Below are 24,982 nucleotides of genomic sequence, written 5' to 3' on the forward strand. Positions count from 1 at the left end.
ATTATTGTTTAACTAGAGCACGGGTATTTAATGTCTTATAGTATAGTCAAACTTATAAGAAAATGTAAAATGATTTTTGTAAGACTAATGGAAGGAAATCCCACGAGGAGGACATGAAGAGAGGGGTTCTTTATGTACATACAATTCCTGCCCCCCCCCCCCCCCCCACACACACACATGTAACCTAATGATGATTTTAATTTCATAGAATATGTTCAAATCAAACTACGGAGAGATCGTGACAATTAATTAACCACCAAATACCAAACTACCAAACTTTGCAGGACAAAAAAGAGTTTATCAGAAGGGGGGGGGGGGCGTTAACATTTTCCAGACGTATCTGCCTGTATCAAAACACCTTGTATATACATGCAAACACTTAAAATAAATTACACAACAGACGTACTACTGTTGTGGAAATGTATAATTTTATGAAAAGTCACGTACAAAAATCATACTTTTTAAAACCTCTATTACACCAGCAATACTTTTTGGCAGAATTTCGAATTCAACTTACTCAAAAGCAAATAAACTTGTCTTCCAAATTAGTATAAAAATAAAATATTTTTAATTTTTTTTTTAATTCTTCATTATCCCCCATTGAAAGAGGATATGGCCGTTCATTTTAACAAACTTGAATCCCCTTCATCAAATATTGCATTATTGCTGTAATGCAATATATTAACTCGAAACTAAAATAGTCCAATCTCTCTAGTTTTTATTTTACGTTATAGCCATGACAATCTAAAATTTCAAAGCTTATTTCACTAAAACACAGAATTTACTGAAAAATCTCAAAATAAACTTTTAATATTTAAAGGGTACCTGCAGCGCCGGTCAGTTTTTGATATAGTGGAGATCAATGTTTAAAAACATCATCCTGAAAATTTTACAGTGATCGCATAAGTTGTTTTCGATATATTTGGAGAAAACCCGATTTCACACCTGAACGAGTTTTGAATCAAGCCGATTTGGCGCGATATGAAATGTGACGTCACGGGGTCAACGCCGCTGTATGAGAAACAGGAATTTCGTATGAAAACTGTTCGTTTTTTTGCATTGATTTATCGATATATAAACATTTTTTTTCTGTTGTTTTATTTACTCATCAACCCTGGATGATTCATATACTGTTGTTTGAGTTTAAACCCGTATTTTATAATATGCCGAATTCAGAAAATTGTTTGCTTCATGAATTTAGTCAAATGTATAACAGATTTTGCATATAAAATGCACAGCATATGCAATTTATCAAACCACTATTGTTATAAGAAAAATATTTTGTTAATATTGTCACTCTTTCGAATGATTTTTCCGTGACATTGTTAAATGATTAATAATATTATCTATTCCTCGTATTAGGCATAAAATTATAAATGATGTCGCCCGAATATTCAATAATATTGATATCGGACCAATAACAATCAAAGTAGTATGCATTCTTTAACAAACAAACACGGGATTAAAAACGGATCAAGGCGAAAGTCCAAGATGGCTGCATGATTAAGTCTGTCTCGTATTCTTTTAAAAATACGATAATGAAATTTCATTTTACATTTATTTACATCCTTTGTCAAAATGTTCAAGTTTATTCAGATTTCATAATGATTCATTGTCAGTATAACAGTTTAAGCTATAGCGCTCGAAAGAAAGTTGCACTTTATCTGTTTATTCAATAAGAAAATAAGACCAACGTAATTACTTCCAAAATCAATACTTAATCACATAATTTAAGGTTTTAAATTGCTGAATTGTAAATTCGGTCATTATTTAAGTGATTACATAAGTAACAATAAAGGCATTTACATGTACTTCGAACATTAGTTTTACTATTTGATAGTCTCATGCATGATTCTTTAATCACTGATTGACGAAATGTCGTTTAGATCAGAGGTCAGCCATTTTATGACGATGTGTTATTCCACGTTAAAACATGTGCGACTGTTTTGTAAAATAACATAGCATATCGAGCCATTTTCAAGGAAAATTCTGCATAAAATAGTATCTATTAGTCTGTTTTACTATTGATGCTATTACAAAAAAAAAAAATAATTACGTCAGGCGCGGATCGAAAATTGATATCTCCTCAGGGAGAAATCGCTTCTAAGCATGTTAATTGTTGCAACAGCAGAAAAAAAACCTTTTTATTTTTGTTACATTTATTGCTAGAACTGATATTATCCATCAGTTAATAAAGACTAAGGTTTAAAATCAATAAATGTCTAATTTGACTACAAAAACCTAGATTCTATGAAATATACTATAAACACGAGGCACGATTTTTACTGCAGAACTGAAATGGTTTAAAATTTAAATGACATTAACATTCCTAGAGGTAAAAACACAAGGAATCAAAGTACTGAAGTACTGACGGGAGTTGATTTTATCGATTATTTTTATACTAAAATCAACGATCTGTTATTTTGAATGGCAATTAGTTTCTTATCTGTATAATAATAAAATATCGCACATTTTTTCTGATATGAATTTTTTTGGCTTTTCCAAGAAGAATTCCGAGCTACATTATAGTATGGTAAAACCCCACAATAGTCATCTATTTTGACGCAGAACATAGAAAGGTTTCATTTATATAAAATTTAGGTCAGCTGAAATTTTCTGTTCAATTTAAATTTTCAAGTCTTTCATATTTTTGCATTAATCATTCAAATGGCTGTCATTTTATGATATTTTTCTACCACTTTTCATTATAAAATATAATAATCACACGCACAAAGTCATTTTATTTGACGCAAAACATTAAAATATATTATAATAATTTATATACATTTAAATGTCATTCAGGTCTTTATAGTATTTGAGGTCTTTAGTATGTCCCGATCCAAACACTTTGTTCACCAGACTCGTGTACCATGTGTATACATACCCCAAATACACGTGTGTCTGGAGCAGTGGCTTCGTTAGTTTACCTGTTTATCTGTCATTGTCTCGGGTCACTCGTGTGTGAAAGGATATTATGTAATCAAAAAAATGAATAATGAACATAAATCTGCCCATGCAAGCGTTTGAAGATATCGTATTCATCGGTAAAAATGCGATGAGAATAGCAAATTTTAAAATCCTTTTAAAAAAACTGACTGTAATGAAATAATTACGAATACAAATTTCTAAAACTACAATGCTTAAAATAACTAGATACGTCAAAAAAATCGAATTTAATTTGTATAGTTTTGTAAAGAAATTTCCCTTCCGTTGACCTCGTGACGTCACTTCCGCCGCTGAAGCCTCGTTATCGCCTAATTTTGTTTTCTCTTGATTAGACTTCACAAAGCAGGTAAAAATAGCCTCTTTGAAGTGGCGTAACTCCGTTATTTTTGCATCGATTTTGATGCATTTTGATGCATTAAATTTTGGTAAATTAACTTTTTGACATGTTTCACATCGTCTTGGCTGCAGGTACCTTTTCATAAGGATAAAAAGAAATCAATTTCCAAAGGTTCTCTTTACTCTACTTGTATCATGGTGTAAACTGAAAAATGCCATTTTCAAAAAGTGACATTCCTCTCTATATACATTTTAAATAGCTCATAATATTGCCATCATTATCAATGAATCCTCAAATGTGCTGTTTCGGTATATAAATGGCTACCTCCATGAGACACAACAATTGTCGAAAGTCTACTTTTCTAACTTTCCATGCAACGGACGAATAAAATAAATACAAAATTATACACGTACTTTACACTTTACGGCTCGTGGCAAGTTCAAAAGTGTTTGTCAAAATAATGTATTTTCTTCCAAGTTTCTTTAAAAACTTGTTTAAGGTATTATGTTTTCCTGAATTCAAAATACATATTCTTCTGTTACCATGAATATCGTTAAATTAATTCATTTTAACACGCATTTATACCTCATTTGAAATTAAGAATTTTCATTTGCAAAAGTGTCAATTAAATATTGCTTTAATGCTGGAAAAACTTCTTATGAGATATTCAAGAGAAGCTTAAGCAAGAACGTATTATTACATATAAAATTATAAATGCAATGCTATACTTTAAAAAAGTGTGGATGTGGCTCACATTTGCCTTGATAAGTTTCGAATAAGGTATAAAATCATCCATCTTATCATCATTTGTTTCATCTACTTATAAAAGCCGGAATTGCTCTAAAATATATTTTACCACAATGAAAGAGTATTTATACAAAAGTAAGCCACAGTATGCACCAGAGTTGGGGTCAATTACCTTGAAAAGTAATTAATTACTTTCAAATACATTGACAATTTTATCAATTACTTGCAATTACAATTACATTGATTTTTTAAAATGTAATTAATTACTCTCAATTACTTTGATAAATGTAATTACTTTAGTTTTATATTTTTAAATCTTGAGAACATATACATATATTAACGACATTAAGATATACAGGGCATTATGTACGGTTATTTTCTTTAAGGTTGTATAGTTCAGTTCAGAACAGATTTCTTGAAAATTTTCTTTAACATTAAATTCATTAAGTACCATTGAGTTCATTTTTGGTTCTGAATAATATTTTCTCTGTAGTGAATTATTTTTATTCACATATTAAAACTATGTTTATTGAGAAAGTACAACTTTTGGCAGTACAGCATACCAGTATATAAATAATAATTGCTTTAATTCACAAGAATGGGATATTTTGATTCCCTTGAGTCTAAAATCAGTTCAGTTCAGTCTAAAATCAATTGGGGTTCTTGGATATTGGAGGAGTTCACACCTCCACAAAATTAGACCTTTACCTAATGCTCTGGGCAGTGTGTCATACTGTATAAACATATGAAACATTATGGGACATTTAATTATTGTAAAAACAAAAGTCCATGCAAACATGTATAAAATCTATTTATCATTATAAGACACCTTTATTATATCTTAAACTTGGAGAAAAGTAATTGAGATGTAATTGAAAAGTAATTGAAAATACACAATATTTTTGGAATGTATTTAAATACATTCAATTACTTGTAATTGAAGACAGACTCAATTACCAATTACTTTCAATTACTTTGAAAAATGTAATTAATTACACTCAATTACAAATACTTTTTTCAATTATCCCATCCCTGGTATGCACCGCACTTCTTACTGGCGCTTTATTGTATAAAATGATACATCAAAATTTTCCTTATCAAAATTAAAATTCGTTGAACACCGAACAAGACGTTGATGTTTATAGCATGATATATACGTGACAACGCCGCGTCATGAATTTAAGTCTTGTTTTAAGGTTTGTATTAATGAATAAATTATAAGCTTCAAAAATTGAAAAAAAAGCCCGAAACAACACAATATTTTAAAACAAATATATTATAAACTTTTCTGTTATAAAATATTAGGGACCGTTACCGTCTATTTCGGATATATACGCAATGCCTTTTGTCTCTAGATCAAAGAATAAAAAGGCTTGACATGCGTATGGTGATACGGTGCCATTTTGTTTCGATGGATAGAAATCACTATTAATTGTACTTGAATTGATATATCAACCTAAAATTAAGAACGAGTGAACGAGGTACCCTTAATGTGGTTCCAATATCTTATTAAAGTCTTATAAAAGTCATTTATATAAATAAATAAGATATATATAGACATAAGACATACGCTCTGGAGAAAAGTTAAAGCTGGGCTCTTACGTCAATGGCTATATTATAAAGATACATTTATGGTTTTTTGAAGATACCTCGACAAACTGATCGCACATTAAACAATCCAATATTCTACTTCATAGATTACAAAAACAGTAATTAGTTACATTATGAAAAACATGTTTAAAAAAAATACAAATAGAGCAATGTGGCATATTTGTATAGAGTACTAAGTTATGAAATTCTGCCAGAAGGCCAATGATCTAGAATTGACATCGCTAGCGTGCAGCGACTATCCTTGCCTCACGCTCTACAAAATATAATATCTTCAGAAAAATTAATTATAATGCATTAAAATTTTCAGATCCGAATGAAAATACGTAGATATCTCAAAGCACAAATTTGTTCAGATTCATAAAACTTTCTATAACGAGAAATACCACTTTGGTGTTCATAAAATCAGACAAAATAGTTTAAAGTAGCAGTGGATGCTCACTCCTCCACTTAATCCTACCTCTATTTGTTTAGAGGTCCGTGTTGCTCTGCTTTGAATTTGTATTTCGTTTTATGGATCTTTGAGATGGTTCACGGTTTGTCATTTTTTTTTATTCTTTCTCACCATAAATGAGTGCATAGTTCGGTTCTATCAATATGTGGTCGTTACCACATGATATATTCAATTCTAAAAGAGAAAACTCGTAACAAATTTAAATATTTAATTTTTTATTCTTTCAGCTGTAAAAGCAACAGGATGACGTGTCAGATTGAAAAAAAATTCCACTGATGATAATGAAAAACCAACTATTGTGTGTTATAGACCTTACATGGTAGTGTTATTCTTCACCTTCAAAAAAAGTAGGTCAATGACCTACTTTTTGAGTTAATGACCATTGAAAATATTTGGGAAATTCAAGAAAAATTCATAAAAATTTTACACTATGATTCAGATTTTTTTAATTGTGAAAATAATACAAATTGCTTAACGCTTTTACAAATGAAATACAGTTTATGAATTGTAGTGACATTAAATAGATACAAAGCATTAAGTTTTCATTCACAATTTTTATAGATATGCTAGTCCGAATTTCCTCTATCAGTTTTCAAATTACTACCCATTTTTGATTCAATATAACAGAAAACTGAATAATGATAATGCTAAAACAGTTATAGTATTAAACGAAGTATATTGACCTATCTCTGCTGGTATATAATTTATATGAGGTCAGTGATCAAAATTTTGAGATATGGTGTCATATCATTTTTAAGCATTTTTCAATATTTTTGTAGTGTGTGCCATACGATTATCTAAACGAAAAAGCAAGATAAAACCAACAGAAAATATGCAAAATTATGTTGACTAACAAATAAAATCTTAACTTTAAATATCATAGTACTACCAAAACTATTTCAGTGGAAAACAAAATCTGAAAAATTTAGTCCGAATTTCCTCTGTTTTGCTAAAAGTCAAACTTTGTCAGAGCCTAATTCCATAATTTAGTAAAAATATCGATTGATATGTTAATAATAATTCATTACATAAACACTTTTTGTATTTAAAACAAATTTTACCCATGAAATTGAACTTTTTAACAATCCGGATTTGAGAACTCAAACCCTGAGTAAACAACGTCCTTAAGCAGACCGCTGGGCAATAATGCAGAGAGTTTAGGCAATTAACATTTATGACATTCAAATGCAAAGATCTCTAACCGGGAACTTTGGACCACTTTATTTCCCGTCAACGACATTAAGATAAACCAATCGGAATCGTCCGTATTATTTGACGAGTAAAATGAATTGAATTGGTTTTTTTCTCTTTAATGTTACATTTCTACTAAATAAATTCATGACAAAGTTAATAAATCAGATGAAGACCAAGAATGTTCAATAGAAAAAGAATCTGAAGCAAAAAAATGTTGATTAGCAAGATGTTGACCCCTCTGAAAATGCTATGAGACACGATTTACAGAAAGATTGTCCAGTTTGATCCTGGTAAGTGAATAAAGGACATTTCTTGCAGGATGCTGCTCCTTCTGAATCGCTAAAGGTCCCTTCTTTACAATGTTTACAATTCTTCTTCCCTACAGCATCGTTATATTTCCCGACTTGACATGGATTACATGTTGTTTGGCCAATATGATTTTGCCGATATCCAACTGGACATGCGATGCAATTGCCATGACCTGGAGCTGGTGTGTAGTGTCCTTCTGGACAGTCAATACAAGTGGTGGATCCTGGATTTGGTGAGTGCTGCCCTGCAGGACATGCAATGCAGGATGTTGCTGCTTCATCAATGCTGTAACTACCGGGTGGACAAAGTTCACAATAAGATCTACCAGGGCTGCTTTGGTAAGACCCCATTGTGCATTTATAGCACCAGCCATAGCCTGGACCTGGTGTGTAAAGTCCGGCAGGACAGTCAATGCAAGAACTATATCCTATCTTGTTGTAGTATGGTAAATGCTTTCCTGCAGGGCATTTTGTGCAATAATTACCATCCAAGTATGTTCCATACCAACATACTGAAATTTAGAAACAAGGAATCATTTCAATTTTGAGGATAATTAAACACTCCGAAAAAGAATATTTAGTAACATCTTTCAGTGGAAAAATTCTGTGTTTCATTTTTCGATAAACTACAGTTTTGTAACTCTGTCTTAATACCATTCGTTACTTTTATGTTTTCAGAAAATATTTGTATATTTAGAAAAAGCTAAGTTACATGTATTATAAAAAAGAATACTTTAAGTATATCCGAAATTAATATGTTGATATCCAAAGATACCTTTGAGTCCAAACTAAATATTTAAACTGGAATGAAAAAAGGAAAAGGTAATTTTGTTTGAAATGTCCCTCTATCGCTAAAAGTTTCAATATGCAGCTATAAATAAAGTTTATGGCAATTTGCATTGTAAAGGACATGAAAGTACCCGGATGATTATGTAAAACAAAAGTAATTGTGCGAGATGTTTCCTTTACATCCGAGTCTGATAAAGATGTTTGATTATGCCACTTTAAATAACTATGTTTTCATTCTTTTCATTTTTTCTGCTGAAAAACGGTGATATTTAATTATTAAAAAATATTGGATTGGTTATGCCCTTTTAACTATATTTTTTTTTAACGAAAGTAAGTGTATTTCATAGACAAAACATCAACAAAACCTGATAGAATGCGAACTTGGGACAGACTATAAAAAATCAATTGAATGGAAACTTTTTTGAAGTGTTATTGAGTTAGGCGTATACTGTTTTGAGATTTGTATGTTTTATTCACAAGAAAATATAAGTTTTTTTCTTGATTGATGGCACAACTTACAAATGAAGACTGGATTATTTTTAGCAAAACTAAGAGATTAACTGTCTCATTAAAACAGTGATGTATTTCCTCACACCCTTATAAACATTAGACTGAAGACAATTCTATCATAACCTATTAATGGGTTTTTTTAATCAGTTCATTACTGATATATAATCATCCGTACATGTAACACTGTTCTCTTATTTTCTAAAAAGAACCCACAGTACATGTACTTCTTACATTAGTGACGTAATTTATTTGTAAATATTTTTATGATCCGTCATCTATGCTTGACAATACTGTAGAATCCTTGTTTTACGCGAGCACTTAATTTTGCGATCTAAATGTTTTGCATCAAATCGTGAGATTAAAAAAACGTATATGCCGAATTTTTATTTGTGTCTTTAATTCTATATCCGTCCAGAAACTCCAAGCGAGAGTCTTAAATCAAAATTGTGTGCATCTCGCAATTTTACGTTATTACATGTAACTCCTCGCGTTTCCTAAGGGATCTACAGTATTTGCCGACAAGAATTTGTTAAACATGTTTAAAGAGGTAATATTAAACGAGTTGCAGATAAAAATTGAACTGCAATGGATAACTGTATGTTTATAAATTCATTATTGATAAATTGATAAAAATAAAGTTTGGACGGGACGAATATAATAAAGTTTTTCTTTGCATAATAAACATTTTTCAAAAATGTTTCCCACAGCACTTATCTCGACGAACTTTAAATATTATTTTTGAAGTAAATAATCTTTACTGACACAATAAGTTTTCTGCATCTATTATTGCTGTATTTATTTCATATAAGTGAGCTGTTAATTACTTACCGCAACTGCTGTAATGTTTGACCCATTGTCCGTCTGTATCACATGTGAATAACTGTATACTGGTAGTGGGTGGTACCGTACACCACAGCCACCATGAAAGACCCACTTCTCTTCTGACATGTTTTGGTGTAATATCTGGTATTGTAGAAGTCGGGTTGCACTCTATATTAAACAGGGGACAAAAATAATATTTATTAGTTACCAGATATATTATTGCTGTTTCACATTTCAGGAATTTTAAGGCGTTGTTTTTACCTACATGTATACTTCGCAAAAATTTGAATATTTTTCTCAGTATAACAAAATGTTGTTATTATTTGGTAAAGATTTTGGTAGGTACCTGTACCACGTTGTTCATCTACAACATTAATGTTCCATTATGATGTATTCTTTTTTACAATGTGTGATAAAATGTTCAGATACACTTTAAAATGTTAACTTCTATTTTTCTAACAAACTGTTTTTTTTATCTTATCAACCCGACATGTTTTGATATTTGCAGCATAAAAATTTTAATTATGATATCCGATCCTCAGCAATAACAAATATTTTTTATTCGTACCATAATTCTGCTTTTTATATAGACAAATTTAATTAGTCTTGTACTGTTAATCTTACGCAAAGTAATTGAAAGAATAACGGCTTAGTCGTTTTACGGAGACCTATCATCTAGAGGTAAAGATGTTCGAGACACCGACGCACCGGTTTAACCGGGTTTTTTTTTCTGATTTGATCTTAACTTGTATACTGAAGCACATGTATGAATACGAGTACATTATTTATTTCATTATATTCATTGTGGCCAAAATGCAATAACTGTTACAGTAAAATTCATGGATATCATCAAACACTTTTTTTTAATTTCATTTACAAAGTTTGAAGGATAAAGAACATTTTTATGATGAAAAAATTACTTTGAGGCTGCGTATCGGAGAATCTGCCAAACAAACAAAACAATTCGAGGTCTTAGCAAGATCCCAGACTGTTACGTGTATTTATTTACCTGTTATTATACAAGCAGGTTGATTCGTTGAGGTCAAAGCACATTTTTCATTGGCATTGCAAGACAGATTGCAAAATCTCTAGAGAAAATGGAAATAAATATCATTACCAAATGCGTCTTTAACATTCAATATAAGAAAAATATAGTTAGAAATATGATACCTTAGAAAAATATTATATTTTCGCTAAACAATAGCAACGAAACTGCAAATATGAAAAAAAAATAACGTGCACGTTTGAAAAAGTGATGTTATAATGCCAAACTTGGGTCACTGCTTACCTCACTACATGAAGCCAGCGAGAAGCAGTGAGATCTGTCCATGTAGACGTATTCGGCGTGAATAGCCTTACCAGGACCAGAAATGTGCTGATAGTTCAACTCACAAGAATAGTTATTCTTGTTGTAATTTACAGACTGACAATTTGTGTAAGCTATACATTCTTCGCAACAAGATCTCTCTCCAACGTTGTTAAATGACTTTAGTAGTTGGTTATCCACGCGGTAACCGTAATCATACTCCCCGGCAATAAGAGACAGGACAGACAGTAAGATAAAGACCTTCATCTTTGCAGTGTGCTTTAAGATATGTCTGTATTCATTTTTATATATGTTGTAAAAGTAATGCATCAATATTGATTATTGGCTGCAGAAAAGGCGTATAAAACAAAAATTGTTATGAAACCAGGGCTCTTAATGTGTTTGAATAGAGCATTTCTATCTAAGTATGGTTTCATCTGAAAGCAATTTAGTATTGTAACTATATAGACGGAAACCATTTAATGTTGTCCGGCCAGTTTTGCAAATATTTGAGTTTCTTCCATTCTCTGATGCAGAAGCGACATGATTTTTACCATGACTTATCTATTTTCTCAGAGTTTTGCGTTTAAATACACATTGGGATCAATAAAACAAATCATTTGCTTAAACTGAGGCCACAGTATTTTAATCTCTTTTAATTATGATATAACCTAGACTGTCAGTTATGTTTCAGAGAAAATCTACTTCCAAATACTAGTATATGTAATGCATGGGAACCTCAAGAGGAGAAAAAATGGTCTGCAGAAACAGCTAAGCCAGGTCATTTCTGCTACCTACAAGTAATCTAATGATGTTTTTGGTTTAATAAGATATTTTTTAATCAAATCAACCCCAAATGGCATTAAGTTAACCACCAGAGTCTTTTAATTTAAAAGAAGAGAGTATTAACGCGTGTCAAATATTTTTTTATCAATTTATTTGGTGAGGGATTAAATACTTTTTAATTTAATGATTTGCTTGATCTCTTTTCCTTACACGAAAATGTACTTGTTTATGTTTCCAATTATCTTAAAGTAGATATTGTTGAACTTATAATGACGTATTAGAATACTTAGAGATATAGCTTCAAAATTTTGTTGTTGCCAAATTTGTTCACATGGGGTTTTCTTTTGATAATTATAGGAAGTATATATACATCAAGGATAATAAAATAAATAGTGCCTGTTTTTGAAGGTAACCGATGAAATTGACATCCCTCGAAAATCATTGATAACCTTCGCTTTGCATCGTTAATAAATATAACAGATCAAATTAAGAATTATGAGCTAACAATAATTGTGTGATTGTGCAATTACAGTTTAACAATACATCCACATGATTTATCAATGAATGCGACATTTTTAATGATTTATGAAAGGGTAACTGCAGTGCCGGTGTAACGAAGAATTTTGACCCGGGTTGATAATTGACCCGGGGGTCATTTTTCAACGTTGAATATTGAGACCAATGGTGTTGAATAACGACCCTAATCCGTTGAAAACTGACCCGCATCGTGGAATTTTGATTATGAAACCGGTTCAAAATTCAAAGAAGCACAAATTAACGAATCAATATTATAACATGAGTTTATTTAAATAAAAATTATCAGTCTTTACATATTTATTTTTTAGATTTACATGTTTATTCTTTAGATTTACATGTTTACATGTTTACACGTTTCTACGGGGGGGGTGGGGGTGGGGGGTTAAAAATGAGACATGAATCATATTTTTTTTAATTTACATATTATCCCTTTAAATATGTGATAACCATTTTATTCATAATAAGCTTTTCGCGTATTATTGCTGTTTTGTGTGATATCTATATATTTTTTTTAAAATATATGTTTTTCAGAATATTTGTATACATGGTTACACGTTAAAATACTCGATTTAGTAAAACTCCTTTTTTTAATTCGCTGGAAAAGTGTACAAATATAAATAATTCAAAAAATTACAATACGTCATATTGTTCAATTTTGGTTTTACGTTCACCCAGTAAATTGAAACTTTTATATTGTTCATTGTAAATTTTCTGGGTTGGTGTAAATACAAAATTTACAGTATGTCGTATTGAGATTTTCGTGTTTGCACAAACTCAGTTTGGTAAAACTGAGACTATCTGAATTTTGTATTCACACCCATCCAGCCAATAACAGTTTACAAAGTGATGATATGCTAACATGTACTCTTTCATGAACAATGCACTAGTAACTATATCTTGTAAGCCGATATTTTTTTTTGTTTTATTTGTTCCGTTCGGATAACTTCTGATGTAACTAATTATCATCAAATTGAGAAATTTTCTAGGCATAAACAATTCTACTTTATGGAATCTGTAGCAAGTTAGAAACCTAATTTTTGTACAGGATGACAATAAAATGATTTTGCTTTAATAGATTTTAGATTGCTTTAATCACAAAAAAAAATTAAAATTAATTTACTAACAGTAATTGTTTTCGTCATTAAATTGGTAAATTGCATTTTTTAATAGAAATATGTAGTAGAAGATCATACAATAGCGTTTGGGTATTTGGTTGACCTTCCTACCACAGCCACCTACATCATTAATCTAATTTAAACGTGTTTTATTGAACGGAATGTTCAAATTATTGAATGGATTGGATAACAGTCATATCCTATGTAAACCCCTTCAAGCATAAAAAGTCAAGAAGAAATTATCTATGGTCATAAGAATATAGTTTTGCAAGTATATACAGAATATCATTGATATTATGTGTATATATAAGACAGGGGATACTTAAATATTATATAATTATCTGAATATATACCATATATGATTGTAAGACATATTGTTGGTAGACATGTTCACTCACACCTACATTAACAAACCTATCACCTTCATTTATACTTACAGAGATACAAACATAAGAATGAGATTTTCATGATCCAGCCCATTTGATAAGAACAGTAAATAAAAGGGAACTATATATTAAGTATATATACATGTATAATACTTAAATAGGTTTAAACAGTGTACCTGAAAAGAATAAAAACGCTCTAATATAAATATAACATGGGAAACAATTTTATCTACATGAAAAATCAGAACTACCATAAAGTATATAGTTCATATAAAAAGGTACGCTAATGTCAATAAGTTGTTTAAAAAGTTCGTCTCTTTGTTGAGTGTATCTTGGACATCCAGAAGAAAAAATCTCAGTTCCTTCAGATTCAGACCCACAGTATAAACATCGACTTTCATCAGTTAAAAAATCCTTAAATAAGTAAGCTTTACTAGCTTTATTCCGTAATTAACGTAAAATAATATTTCCTATTGCCTTAACTGAAATGTTTGTAAGCTCTAGGTATATTTTGTTTTTTAAGTTTTGACTTAAAGAAAGATGAAGTTGATGAAATTTTCTTTTCTGCGTGAAGATTATTCCATAATTTACATGTAGACGGAGCAAAGCTATTGTAATAAGTATATAGTAGTAGATAGTAAAAAAGCTCATTCGACCTAAGAAAATATGATTGAATTCAATCTAACGTATCTTGTGGTGCTAAACCATTTATAATCTTGTAGAATATAATTAGTTTATGTTTTTCCCTTCGAGATAATATAATATAATTAGATCAACCATCCTCCGACTGTATATTTAGATGCAAACCTACTTTTTTAAATTGATAACATTTTTGCTGTAGAGGGTATATGTTTTTAATTTTGAAAAAATATATTACGCCAGTTGCCTGTGTTTCTAATTTACAGGTAAAGAATGGAATGGAAACTCAAAGTAATAGAAATAAATTGCATTTTTAAAAAGAACTATGACTCTGCATAAGCAGATTAGATGGTGCTTAAATAAAGTTAATCTGACAAGTTTATGAAAAATTATTGTTAAGTCGTAAAAAAAATTAAAACATGTATAGATATGTATATGCTGTGTATATATGTATAACACAGTATATATAAAAAAGGATGAAAATTTGACAACCATTCATTTATTATTTTGTCAGGGAAATATTCTGACTTTTTTTTAAAATTTAGCATAGGTATATGACATTATATCCTTTTGTCTTAATATAAATATATATACCCTTTATCCAGTAAAACAGTATAGAGGTTATAAATTTAAATTATTAGAAAAATATACAACGTCAGAGCTCTGTTGATTTACTTGAAAAATGACGATAACGGGCAATACTTTAATTAGATATATTTATCAGAGATTATGACAAGTTTAAACTTTAAATTCTGTCACACGAGGGGATGAAAACCAATTCTTTGTCAAAAAGTATTCTAGCCCTATTAGCCTGTTCCATTCAGAAGCAAACGGTCATCTTCTTAGCTTTATTTCCATAGTATTGTAATAATAAATAGATATCATATTTTCAGTCTCAAATTTAAATGATAAATCGGACATATCAACCTAAAAGAAATTAGCCACGTCCGCATATATATCGGAAAGTATAAACTTTTTAAAACTGAAACTTTCAAATATGTGCATGATTGTACATTTAAACCGTGTGGAGTAAGTTCCAGTTCAGATCAGAACTCTGAAGTTGGGGTCAATTCTCAACAGGATCAATTTTCAACGTGTCGAGGTCATCAGAGTTTAGAAAAAATTTTCTCATACCGTTGAAAAATTACCCCGGGTATAAATTTCACGATTTTGGTCTCAATTTTCAACGTTGAAAAATGACCCCCCCGGGTCAATATTTAACGTTGAAAAATGACCCCCGGGTCAATTTTCAACCCGGGTCAATATTCTTCGTTACACCGGTCTATTTTTTTATATTTTGGAGATCTATGTTAAAAAACATCATCCTGAAAATTTTACTGCAATCGCAAAAGTACTTATCGAAATATATATGGGGAAAACCCAATTTCACACATGAACGGTTTTTATTAATTTGATTCAAGTCGATTTGGCACGAGATGATCTGTGACGTCACGGAGTCAACGCTGCTTATATGAGAAACATTAAAACCGTATGAAAACTGTTTTCTTACATTGTTTTATCGAAATATGAACAGTTGTTTCTGTATTTTTATTTCCTTATAAACCCTTGATGACAAAATGTACTGTTGTTTGAGTTTATCAAACGAAAATGCTGAATTAGGAAAAATGTTTGCTTCATGAATATAGTCAAATATGTAACAAACTTTGCATATAAATTCTCAGTCTAAGTAACAAATGACAATCAATTACAGCGAATTACAGAATACCGGTAGAGTTTTCAATAGCTTGTTGGATTACTCAATAGGGTATCCAATTTGGTCAGCAAGGTATCACATTAGGTTTAAATCTAGGTCATGTGATTACTCAGGTATGACAGCGATAAAGTGAGTTAATCTAGTAAACATTTGCACATTTGGGCCTTTTTTGTTTCTCCCTGTTGTCCTACATTACTGCTATAAAAGTCTTAACTAATTAAGCAGTCACAGCACAAAAATACTCTTAGTGCTGTATGTTGCACCAGGAATTGGGGTACCAAAATGTCTAATGATTTATTGCAGGAAAAAAATATCTCCATAATTCTTAAAGTTATGCTTTTCTCTTTTCTTTGTTTCTTCAGAAATGTCTTTTGAATAACATTTTTTTGAAAAACAAAATTCAAATTACTCCAAGCAGAATTGATGCTCTATAGAATCCAGTGCTGTCCAGGTGAACATTCTTTTTAAAGGTCTATGAATAGAATAGCTAACAATAGGAGAGAGTGTTCCAGAGGTTTTCTTTGTGCCAAATGAATTGGTTGAGTGCAAAATAACAATCTACACTTGGGTAACCACAGGACCTAGATTTAAACCTGATGTGATACCTTGCTGACCAAATTGAATACCCTATTGAGCAATCCAACAAGCTATTGAAAACTCTACCGGTATTCTGTAATTCGCTGTAAACCACAACTGTTATAAGAAAGATATTTTTGTATTTCTTTGTTAATATTGCTGAATTGCTGTAGTCACAGTTCCTGTAAGGGCAAATTGACAATAAAACAAATAAAATATATCTACTAATTGAAAAGGGTCTAAAACTTATGCATTTGGTACTAATGGCCGATTTCCTAAATGATGCGTATGTAGGGCGTTTTCCATCTCGTTATCGAAATCAAACTTCTCCACAGGCAACTATGTATCTCCACTTAAAACAAACATGGCTGACGCAAATATAGATGCTTCTGGGAAAGACCTTGCAAATAAACGCATTGGACCGAATGTTGCATGCTTGGCACTGATGGAGAGAATGAAGATAACTAATATTGACAACATTCAAAGGTAAAGATCTCTAACCGGAAGCTCAGGCCTCCTCTACCTATGTGAAAGTTTTTATTGTTTAAATTGATTGGATAATTATGAGGGGATACATGTATACAACACATGAATGTACGTGGACATTAATTCATTTAATTTACGTTATTATGGAAAGACTGAAAATACCATATACATGTATGTATCCGCAACGGGTCCATAATTTAAAGAATATCATGTTTCTTTTATTCATCAAAACCATTAAAAGTCCTTATATTAGAAAGGAGTTGGAGATTCTTTGTAAGGTTGAGCTTCACAGTTTTATAAATGTAATCATACTCCCCGGCAATAAGAGAAAGAACAGACAGTAAGATAAGTCCTTCATTTTCGCCGTGTGCTTTGAACTCTGTCAATATTCATTGTTATACTTTATTGTTAAAGAAATACATGATGGGCTACAAATGAAATGCAAAAGAAAAAAAATTAAACAACCAGATTTGAAACTTTTAATGTGTTTGAATAAATCACTTCTATACAAAGATGGTGTCATCTGAAAGCAATTAAGTATTTTAATTACATGTATATAGACAGATGCCATTTAGTGTTCTTGGGCTACTTTTCTAAATCTATAATTTTCTTTCAATCTCTGATACAGGACTTAAAGGTTACCAAGATATATCTGTTTTCTCAGAGTTTTGCATTAAAATACATATTGGGATCAATAAAACATGTTATTGTTTCAACAATGGCAGGCATATTTTTATTCTTAATTAGGGTATATCCTTTTTTTTTAATATCTGCGATCAAATAATACAAGGTGATCCTTAGATGAGAAAAATGAGAGAAGGATACACCTGTATCAACCGTTAATGATACAATGCCGCCAAATCATATACTGTAGATTTCTTATTTTCTGCGAGTACTTAACTCCCCGATTCAGTTGTTTTTCATCAAATCGCGAGAATGTTAAATCACAAAGGCCGAATATTTATCATAACATTTTAGCTCACCGAGACGAAGTCGAGGGGAGCTTATGCTATATCCACGGCGTCGGTGTCGGCGGCCGGACCTGGTGAAGGTTTTTGTTGCAGGTCATATATATAAGTTATTACTTGTCCTATCTTCACCAAACTTGCATGATGCATCTGGACCTACTTATGGACTTGAAAGACTTGGATGCTGAATCTGGGCCATGAATTTTAGATGCTAGAGGAGGTGAAGGTTTTTGGAGCAGGTAAGTTTTTGGTGCAGGTGTCCTTTGATAGCAATTTATAAGTTACTACTGGTCCTAACTTTACCAAACTTGCATGGATGTTGCGTCTTATGATACTGATAAACTAGACAGGCTCGAATGCGGAATCTGAGCCATAGGTTTCGGATGCTGGATGAGGTTAGAGTTTTTAAAGCTGGTTAGAGATTTTAAGCAGGTGCGTATGCCTTTTAATGATTATATCTTAGTTAATACTAGTCCTAACTTAACCAAACTTGCATGGATGGTGCGTCTTATGATACTGATGCACCTGACAGGCATGAATGCTGAATGTAAGACAAAGATTTTGGATGCTGGAAGAGGTTAAGATTTTTAGAGTTGGTTAAAGTTTTTTGGAGTAGATGCCCTCTGATGATTATATCTTAGTTATTACTAGTCCATACTTCACCAAACTTGCATGGATGATGCGTTTTCTGATACTGATAAACGAGACAGGCTTGAATGCGGAATCTGAGTAAATGAACTGCATAGGTAGTTTTAGATGCAGAGCCTGATTTCCATTATCAAGGATGCTAAAAAAAATCTCCTACCTCACTGAAACTTGCTTCACAGATGTGTTTGTTGTTAAATAATATAACATGATTCCTATAAAATAGTATTGTATGATATAAAAGTTAAATGATACCATATGAAATTGTATCAATTTTTTTGTACATTATGATATGATATTGTATCATGATATAGTTATGTATAGTATTATATATCATGATATAAGTTGTAAGTATCTTAGGATGCAATATCGTATTTCATATTATTGTATTGATAAACATTGTATCTTATAATACCGTTTGAAACATATGATTATCATACAATTTTTTAAAATTGTATGATTAGCTTTGTAATCTGTGATCATCAATATTTATAGTTTACAGGTGACTGAAAACTATAAACGAGATTTTAAAATCCACGATATCTGCTTCTTGCGATTTTACACGGATATTAATTCCTCACTTCTTATTAGGAATTTACAGTAAACAGCATTAATCGTTGCAATTGCAACATCTATTGCTACAAATTATTGCATTTACATTTGACACCACCACGGCTTTGATATATCACTGCTTAATGCAAATGCACAACAGCAGAAACGTTTTTTTTTTAACTTGATGAATTTCATTTGCACATATGATATAAATACATGTAAGCATTTCTAGCACAATTGACAGATCTGTTGGCGAAATCAATTTCAGAAATTTTAAGACAGAGAAAAAGAGGGAAGGTAGGAAAAGGAGAGGTGGTAAGAAAGTGGGGAGAGATGGGGGAATTGTGAGAATGCATGTTTCATGTCAGAAATATTTTACAAATAAATTGGCATAATCAAAATATGTCCTGTCGAGTTGTTGTATTCAGACAAGGTATACATAGATCGTGCAAATATGTAAATATAATGTCAATGGTCAGGATCTACATGTACATGAGAAAAAGCCAGTCAGTCCATTGATTTAAGAAATTATGATATTTGCCTTGTTTTGTGTCAGTGTATTAAGTGTAGTTATATGGGTTTTGAGATCAACCAGGATTTTCATGGATTGAGAAGTTTTTTTAAAACACCTTTTCCTGTATATATAAGATTTTATTATAAGAAAAATTACACCCAATTAGTGCTTTTCTCAAAAGAAAGTTTTTTCCTAAAAAAGAATCTAAAAATTTAAGCTTCTTTAATCTTCACAAATCAGAAGTACTTTGAAAATTTCAACATAAACATAAAACGCCTGTTATTCATGTATTCAAAATCTATATTTATTTAATATACAATGCAAAATATGGATATGTTTATGGAACCCATAAACCAGATAAACTTGCATAAGATTATATTTAAAACGGAATGTTCTATCACGATAAAACACCGTTCATCAATGTGTGTCTAGTTTTGTTCTCTCGATACAAAGTACTCTATCCAAAGAGAGAGAACTCATTATTTAAAGCACTGGTAAGAATCCTTTAGGAGTACATACCATGTTCGATGTTTTCAGCTGTTCACTGGTGTATGTAATATTGCATAAGAAACCTGAAATGTTAATGTAATTTTTCTTTCAAACACTTTTTCTTTGAAACATCTTCTTTATAAAATATAATATACGATAAAAAAAAAATAGAAGATGGTTTACTATAAATCTGTAAGTCCTGAATTCGAATCCCACTGGGGTTTACAATTTTTACCTCTCCAAATATTTTTTAAAGCTATTTTTGTTAAATATTGTTAATAATGTTATAATAATAAATAATTGCAATTCTTATATAGCGCTTTTATTATGCTGAAGTAATCTCAAAGCGGTTTTACAATTATTACCCCAGCAGACCTTATAGCATTCCAGAGTCTCTCAGTGCGGCAGCCGTTAAAGCGCTCAAACAAGAACTTTCACTGTCAATAGCCAGGTACCCATTTTACACTTGGATGGAGTGAGGAAATTCAAATGACACAAGGATCCCAAGGACACAACGTCGACCTGCCGCGGCCAGGATTCGAACCTACAACCATTCGGTCATGAGTTCTGCACTTTAACCACTCGGCTACCGACTCCGCAATGTTAAGTTCGAAAAAGTAATTTAATTATGATGTGCTTTAATCCACATTGATATCGACAGATGTCCCATTCCACCTTAAATCTATTTATTTGATAAATATTGTAAAATTTGACAAATCTAAGCTGATAAAAGCATTTTGAGTGTATTGTATTTTATCAACTTTAATATTGACACAAGTCTCATACCACCTCAACACGAAGATTAACATGTACGAAACAGTTTAAGTTTAATGAGGTATGTTGTATATGTATACCTAAATGCATATATGTAGTACGAATAATGTAATTTTATGCCAGTTTATATTAAACAAAATTAGTCAAGTACTTTAATTCCATTCGTTTGTAACTTATTAATATATAAATGTAATTTATATAATTTTGAAATGAGATTTTCATAGGAAACACAAGTTTAGTCATTTAAAAACAAAATGTTTTTCAAAATAAGTTAAAAATAAAATAATAAAAAATTGAATGAATCAACAACAGAAATACCGGTAAACATCTTGGTGATAATGTATATATGTTGCGTCATAGTCTCGAAAGATGAATCACTCTTAAATTGTTAATTGCTTAGGCGGTTTCCTCCCGCTTTGCACACATTTGAATTGTTATAGCTGCTACACACAGGAACATTTTAAATGATATAATGTCATTATGATGTCTCCTTTTTGTAGGCGTCTTTAGTTCACACAATACAAATTTTGAATGATACTGTAAAACTCCTTATTTTACGCGAGTACTTAATTCTGCGATCCCGCTGGTTTGTATTAAATCGCGAGAATATAAAATCGCGAGCGATGAATTTTTCTCCTTATTTCTTTTAGTTTTCAACTCTAACAAAATAATGGTGAGATTTTAAAATCCGCGAAGGATGCTTCTCGCGATTTTACGAGGATGTTAATTCCTCGCATTTAATTAGAAATTTACAGTATTTTTACCCCATGAACATTGTATTAATATCATGATGTAGCCCATACCTTGCATCTCTTATGTATATATGGGTAGGAGGATTTTGGCCAACACATAACGAAACGTTCAGTTTATTACTTAATTTCATATTAACCATTGGTTTGAATAATGAATTAATGAACTGAAATGCTCAACGAAAGCTTAAAAGACCAGTAAAGGGTAAAATGAATGATACAACATTTAAAATAGAGTTAAATATCAAATGATACTATAAAACAAGCAAATTAAATATCCGTAAAAATTCCTTTTAAAGTCTTGTGATATTTTTTTTAATTTGTAAGACATAAGAAGATTTTAAATTAAGAGCGTGGTTAAAAAACATAATTACTCCTAAAAATCAAAGACAATAATTTTATGAACTGTGTAATCACAATGAACAACAGTTTGGGTTTTTTGAAAATACATAACATCTTCATATTTTCCCATACAAATTGTGAGTTTTCAGTTTTAACCATCTTCCCAAGTCGAGGGTTTCTGAGAAGTGTAGCGGAAGATGACTTTTAACATGACGGAAGTTTAAAAGTTGTGCTTGATAAATTTCAATAACTGTATCATCAAAAGACATTTTTGAATTTGGTAAAACAAAAAATCGTTTCTTTTTTGAAATAGTGGTGATTTTATATTTTTAGAACTCAGAAAAATAGAAAGTTTAAAATATATGACTGAATAGTTTTTTTTTAAATTACCAGCAACAATACACTGAATAGTTTTATTGTGTGAAAGAAATTTTGTTGTCTTTTATAATAAGGTCAGCCACGACTTATCTTCCATATTCTCCCATATTTTTTTTAAAATCACCACATGAAGATTACATCTACGAAAATTTAGAATCATACTAAATTTCATTTATTGACAGTTTTTGATTTTTGGATAATTATCTACATGATTGTAGCTATAATGGTAAATATTTAACATAACTCTATTTATAAACATTCAGTTCCTTTTCCATGGGATAATAAAAACAAATTAAAAAAATCTTAACTCTAAAAATATTCTGGTAATTTACACTGAAACATGCATATCTTGGACTGCATTTGAGTTATCTTTTTTTTATTTAACCTATCATGTATACATGTATTACGGTCCCATGAATATAAGAATCGTTTTGATAGAAACCCCTGTGTCATGGGAAGATTGAAGCTAGGAGGCCTACTGGAGAAAGAAAGCAAAGGCCATGGTCTGGCGGACGACATCCGTAGCAATACATGTGGATGGAGTGCATAAGTATTCCAGTTGGATACTGGCTGCATGAGATTCCCGACCCAGTCTACCTTTAAAGCGATGACAGCCATTTGAATCCCAAGAAAAATGAAGGAGCGGTGATACAGAGACTATCTACAACAGTTGAGAAGTCATCATGCTGGAAATGGTTGAGAAGAGCAGTATAGAGCTGAAAGTCATCTACAGATGGGAAATGTTTGGCAGGTTTTTGCCGATTCAGTACCCGAGGGAGTCAAAACGACCGACAGGTGGACCTGGCTGATGATTGTGGATACTGCAGTTTCATTACTGTATTTGAATGAAAGCTTCAAACCCTTCATAGAAGTTTGATTTCTATGGGAGAAAAATTGGTACTCTTTTACCTATTAGGTATTATCATATCTGAATAACTTAAATTAGCCCTCTGATACTTGGTTTCTGAGGAAGAAAGAAACATTTCTTTTCTATGGTGTTCCAATAGGGCCATTTCGACCTTCGCACTTTCGCCTTTAGGTTGAAGATGCAAGAGTGCGAAGTTGCGATGGCGAAAGTGCGAGAATGCGACGGCGGAGGAGCGAAACTGCGAATATGCGACGGCGAAGCGCGAAGATGCGAAGGCAAAGGAGTGATACTACTATCGCTCCTTCGCCTTCGCAACTTCGCACCTTCGCCTTCTCCTTTTTTGATTGCATTCAGAAAGTCTCGGTCTATTACATAGAATTTGATGCAGGCACCGTACTCGCCAAGGTTTTCCGATTAATCCATGATATCATTGGAACGCATGCGCTAGGCCATTGTGCTTACTATGAATATTCATAAATATTTTAAAGTGTATATGTGACATATATGTTTACCAGTGCTGGCTATGTCTAATCATTATATACTCCATATTAAATGTAATGTCCGCCATAATGTATACATACATGTATGCACTTCAAGACTCCTGTCACTTACCTGCTGTCTGTTTACCGTGGATCAAACACAGTAACATTCTAATTTCATTATGCGACACTCCTTGCTGATGTATGGATCTAGAGGGGGAGAGAGGGTCCGCCCCCCGGAAAATTCAATATTAATATCTTCACATATGCAGTAAAGGGGGAGAGAGGGTCCGGATCTCACCCCCTCCCCCCGGAAAATTTAATTTTATTAATTATATATAATAAAATCTCCAAAATATATCTCGGAACCCTCCCCCACCCTGACAAATATAATTATCCATCCATCCACCCACCCACCCCCTTGAAAAAGTTATGAATCTGCGCAGACTGTAGGCGAAAGTGCAAAATTGCGAAGGCGATAGTGCGAAGTTGCGATGGCGAAGGTGTGATAGTAATATCGCTTCTTCGCCTTCGCAACTTCGCAATTTCGCCTTCGCATCTTCGCCCTTCGCCGTTACATCTTCGCACTTTCGCTCCTTCGCCGTCGCACTTTCGCACTTTCGCCTTCGCAACTTCGCACTCTCGCACCTCGACCTAAAGGTGAAAGTGCGAAGGTCGAAGTGGCCCCATCGGAACACCATACAGTTGACATATTACAAAACAGCAAATGTTAAGTCTACACGTTTGTCGAATTTCGACATGACTATACAAATAGCTACAGGAAAAGGCCTGTCGTAATCGCCGGAATGGGCAGAGAATAAACAAAAATATTACATATCTCTTTTTTATCTATCTTTACGTTTTTAGGAAGTACGATTTTTCTAAAAATAGATTATGAGTTCGGTATCCATTATATCAAGAGAATCCAGAAAAGATGCGAGTAAATAACGCAATCGACATAAGA

The 24,982-nt window shown here is 31.7% G+C and overlaps 1 long non-coding RNA gene across 1 annotated transcript; it reads right to left on the reverse strand.

Moving 5' to 3' along the window:
- Positions 1 to 7,231: 7,231 nt before the first annotated feature.
- On the reverse strand, positions 7,232 to 11,287 carry LOC136272238 (uncharacterized). Its single transcript, XR_010710203.1, has 4 exons — positions 11,004 to 11,287; positions 10,725 to 10,803; positions 9,722 to 9,883; positions 7,232 to 8,106 (listed from the first exon to the last, which is right to left on the reverse strand). It is a non-coding gene; the product is annotated as an uncharacterized lncRNA (long non-coding RNA).
- Positions 11,288 to 24,982: the final 13,695 nt, after the last annotated feature.

Source organism: Magallana gigas, chromosome 2, assembly GCF_963853765.1.
Source record: "Magallana gigas chromosome 2, xbMagGiga1.1, whole genome shotgun sequence".
NCBI classification, from domain to species: Eukaryota; Metazoa; Mollusca; class Bivalvia; order Ostreida; family Ostreidae; genus Magallana; species Magallana gigas.